The following is a 5,401-nucleotide window of genomic DNA, read 5'->3' as shown; positions in this document are numbered from 1 at the left end:
GTCCGATTCTCCTTCAATATAGGTGGATATCTGTGCTTTAGATATTTATGCTTTTATTGTATGTAATTTTAATAAATTATTGTCATGATCGTATAATAACAATATTGTGTATGGTTTATCTTAAAAGTATAGCCCGTAAGTTCCTACATAAATTAAAACAATTTTATTTTATGTAGGAACTTACGCGCTATACAAAAAAGTCTCTATTGACTGCACGCCTTAGACCCGGTATATCTGATTATTTTAAGCTCATCTTAGTCGGAATGTCAAGCTTAGCGCAGCTTAGTCGTAAGCCTAGGTATCGCCAATATTATAATTTTAATAGAGGAATATCCATATTTTTTCCTTTTTAAAACCAAACTACTATCTACGTGATTAGTATATCTATGTTCTCTACTGAGATCGGGAGATTGTGAACATTCAGTTGATTTTTGATAAAGTTCCCCACTTCAATAAAATACATTCAGGGTGGTATTTCTTTATTCAGTGCATTGTTTATTACAGTCTTTAATAATGTTTAGACCACCAAGCTAGGCACATGCCCTTGTTGTGGTGGTTGAAAAATACTAATTTTAAATAGCATTCGTTTTGCTTCTTCGTGAAATTTTGACGAACTAACCGTTGAAAACATATTGTCCTGACGTTGAAACTTTTAAAATCCCTTACCAGACTATTTTAGATTGATTAATAAAACCGACATTCCTCATTGCTTCATGAATATAATATATAATCCATATTGATAAAATTAGTCAGTTTAATTAAAATTAATAAGATGAAAGTATGAAATTATTTACGTAAATTGGCGCAAAAGTCAAGTTTGACACGTGACTGCTAGCGCCTCGGCGTCTGAAAGGGGGACTATTCTACCGCTTATCAAGGCTTGAGCGGCAAATTTAGCCCACTTAAAAATGTCGTACGTATGTGGCGAGGATACGGACTGACTGATATACCGGGCCTAAATATTTTAGATACAATATGTAACCAGGATTCTAACAGGATTCCAGTGAAATTCTAACTGGTAGACTTTTTATAGAAAAATAAATAATAATGCATTTGCCTCTTTGAGACCTACAGTTACGTAATTGTATAATTGGCCAAGTTCTTATATAATGAATTATGTAAGAACCTACAAAAAAAATGATGTGTTATGATTGTTGTCAAATATTTAAAAAATTTGCTCATCTTTGCCAGAATTAATGTAGGTCTCAATGGGTTAAAGACGTGTGTAATGACATGTACCAATTTGATTCAGTGAACAATTAATTTCATTAAAAGTAGGCGTATGCGTAAGTTCATAAGTGAGGACTTTTCCATTGTTCCTCCGACACACATCTAGAAATCCGGCTTGGCAACCATCGTAGTTTGTTCTTGGGTCAATTAGTCAATTAAAAAATACATAATATTATTTGGCATACCTGATTCAGTGGTCAGGCGTCTGCGATTCGAAATCATTGCATGTGATGCCCATGAATTAATGCAATGTTTCTGACAATGCCTACTCATTTTTCAATGACGTGAACCGCCAACAAGGGATTATTGTTATTCAATTTATTAATATTTTTATAATTATGTATAAATGTGGGTCCCATTATCACCCAAGAGATCCGACTGCGCGGAGCCAGTGAACTTTGGAATCCTCAAATGAATTTGGGAAATTTAATGTGACTGAAGAAAGCGGGACAAGAAATGATAATGCCAAAAAGGGAAAGATTGATTAGTAACTGACTATTCAAATCTAGTCACTTGCTATTGCTAAAGGCAATATTTTGGTAAAGCAACGTTTTGATCATGAATTCAGATTCTGATCCCGTTCCTGATCTTGATTCTGGTCTCCTGCCAAGGGGATACTTAAATATTTTCCAGTCTGAAAAAATATGTTTTACTTTAGAAGAGTCTTTCAGCTACAAAATGCATAATATTATCTAAACTAAGACATGCGATAAATGATCGCACTGTAGAAAATTCCTCAGTGGATTAAATAACATGTAATTACTGCCGAGCGGCTCTGACACGAAATGATCACCTCGGCACACCTGGACAAGATATCAAAACAGCAAAACATATTTTAGTCAACTTGTTGAATTTCGGTCAAAGTCGATCATAATTACCATTATATGCTTAGATCACTTTAAGCAACAGCGTAAAGCAGAAATCTGTTTTTAAACAAAAAAACTGGGCGAAGTTTGGCGTCATGAAATTTTAACAGGTTTCCTGCCTATAATTTCACGCGCATTACAAATTTCACGTTGCTTCGTAATATCTTTGGTGAGCTGTATGGGCTTATATAATATATAATTTTGACTGTAAAAATAAAACGAGATGCCATAATAATATTGCACATTATTTTATGTAGGTATTTTATTTATTTATTACATTTGTTTATAGACTGTATTATCTCTAAATAGTATAAAATAAAGTCGCGTCTTTCTGTTTGTGCGCTTAGATCTTCTAAGCTACCCAACGGATTTTTTGATATGGTTTTCCTTATCATTTAGAGAATTTCTTCCGGAAGGTTTATATACTTAATACATGTATATCATAAATATAGAAAGTAGATAAATGTTTTGTAAACAAGTCGTAAAAAAACAAATTTTTAATATGGTGCACGATGTATTTTATTTTATTTTAATTGAATAATATGTACGCGCGTTAATATGTCTTATTGGGTCGATAATAGTTCCTACTTTATATGTATAGGCGCAAATTTCCTGTTCTAAGGAGCCAAGCGTTGTTTATAAATTATTCTGTAAGTATTATCTTTCTTCAAACAGACAGTGCTGTTTTAAAGAGCCGGTACATCCCGTGTGGTTGGGGTAGGACCATGAGAGGGGCCTTATTGTGTCGGGATCATGGTTTGATCCGGATAATACCGGGGATCAGGGGGCTGTTCTTTCGTCGCTACCCAGCGGGCCTTCCGGCTGCAATTTGCGACTTCTTCCTGGTGGGCTACCTGACGGGAAATGTTTTTAAACATCGGCCTCACACTTTTAAAGAACTCAAGGATTGAATTCGGGAGGAAATCGCCGCTAAACCCGTCGAGATATGCCAAAATGCGGCCAAAGACTTTCTCACGCCTTCTTCAATGTATCGCTGCTGGGAGCCATCATCTTCCTGATGGCATCTTCAGAACTTGATGCACAAAACAGCATGATGTACCGAATAAAAAAAATAAAACTCAAGCACCTTTTTTTAATAGCACTTCAAAATTGCACTGTCTCTTTTGCCACACCCTGTACTACTAAGTGTGTTGTTAAGATATATATTTTAATATTCCAATCTCAGGCAAAGCCGGGTAGTACCTAAGTAGTATAGCCAATATATACCTACTACTAAAGAAGCTTTTGAACACCTGTTTCATTTGGTTAAATTAGGTATACAGGCTCAACTCTGGAAATTATGTATATCATATTACTTAATCATTTCATCGGTATCAACCAATAAAGTATTATTATGGAAAATCTAACCTATTCAATTGGTCGTTTCCAAACAGTTTCGAATAAATTTTTGCAACTTCCCACGTGTATTTTTGTAGAACGCGTCCCTGAATCAAATGAGTGATTTCGTGAATTGATTTACCTACTCCCATCACGACGAAAGTTTCCAATAAATAAAAATTTGGTCTACATTTAAGACTTCTTCGAGGTCGCCAGCTGTTGAAAGTCCGATAATAAACTGCAGTCAGACAGGAAACCACGAAATAGCTATTTTTAAACTATTTAAAAAATGTCTGTTTAAAACAATGATATTGTGATTTCCTTACATTTTGGTTAGTTCATTATTAGCATAATGTCACTGTAGAAAATAATATAAATACTGTGAATGAGATCTCACTCTGTGCACGTCAACCCAAGGGCCGAGCATTACGCAATAAACCAAAACAAAGAGCTTTTTACTTCTCGCGTTGCTTCGATTCGGACGTTGATATGTTCGTATTAATAATATTGACTTGACAGCTGTGAGATGTTGGCTGGGCCAAAAATATCGCGCCTCATGTTCTGTAATTTTGACGACTTGCCAACACTGCCCGGATAGGCTGGCTACTCATTAATCTGTGGAGAGCCAGCCTGGTCAACAACACGCCATTGCCGCCGCACCGGGCGCAAGGCAAGGGGGTATCCTTCTTCTGCTGTCCTGTCCCAGCGGTGGTTTCAAATGTCTTGTTCCACTATGTTTTCTCTTATTTTTCCTCTAGTTTATCATATTATATCGCTCCTCTGTTATAACGGTCCTATGACCGAGGTTTAGAGATTTTTATTCCTGGCAATTCGATGAAGATCTCCTAAATTAGTTTCCCCGTCTGTACTGAATTTTAAAAGTTTCTATCTTATCTCCGAAGAAGATTCATAACTGCTGTCCGACTGACTCCAACCGTTTGGAGTCAGTGGGACTGTGGCACAATGATGGATTTGCCAATTTTTTTTCTTCCCTGGATTTCACATACAAATTTCCCTAGATTTCATTTCAATTACTTTTTTTGTACTTAAATATTGAAGAGAATAATTTCCCCGAAATAAATTCGAATTCTGGGGGGAGACGTTTGTGCTTTTTCCTTTTTCTCCCCTAGACATACCATCACTGCTATGGTATCCCCAATTGGGGTATGTTGTGAGGCTAAAGGTAGTGGGGTGGAAAGGCGATGGGTAACCTTGGTATTCAGGTCTGGTCATAATGAATATCATGGCGGTACTGAAAGTATATTCCACTCTATAAGTATCTATCCATCTTCCTCTGGTTTATCAGTTGGGTAATCTTGTATACTAAGTCAAGTAGTATGTATTGTACGTCAAGTAGTGTTTTGTAAACTATTTCAAGTCGTATGTCTTGTATACTATGTCAAGTAGTCTGTCTTGTATACTCACCAAGATATTGGATTACGTCTTTTTACATCATCTAGTACACATTTAAAATAAAAATTACATTCAATGAAGACATGGTAAATTAGTTACCCAGTCAACATTTCAAAAGCATCTCTTATATATGTCAACGCTTCGTTGAATGTCCTGATTTCGATGCCGTACAGAGGAATAGAGAAACAATAACAAGGAAATAAAATATTTTAATAAGCAACTGCCTCTACTGATCAAATTTCTGGGTAAATTCATATAGCACCTACAAAATTCTGAATTATTTTCCTTGGTTTTACAGTTTAACTCATAGATCATAGACAATAGTAATTGCTGGGTGGGTATACTTATACAATCCGAGACACGCCTTTAATGTCGCCGGACGAGATGAGCTTCACAGATATTCAGCAAAAATAAAATAGATATTTAAGTCACCGATATATTTTTATTTGCAAATTTTACACCACCTCACAAGTCACAAATCAATAAAAAGTATTTTTCAACAATGCAAAAAATTAATAATCAATACCAAAGGACAATAAGTATATATGGTAGAT

Source organism: Hesperophylax consimilis, chromosome 1 (assembly GCF_061612785.1).
Source record: "Hesperophylax consimilis isolate HC1 chromosome 1, BYU_Hcon_1.0, whole genome shotgun sequence".
NCBI classification, from domain to species: domain Eukaryota; kingdom Metazoa; phylum Arthropoda; class Insecta; order Trichoptera; family Limnephilidae; genus Hesperophylax; species Hesperophylax consimilis.
Note: the sequence above shows the minus strand (reverse complement) of the source record.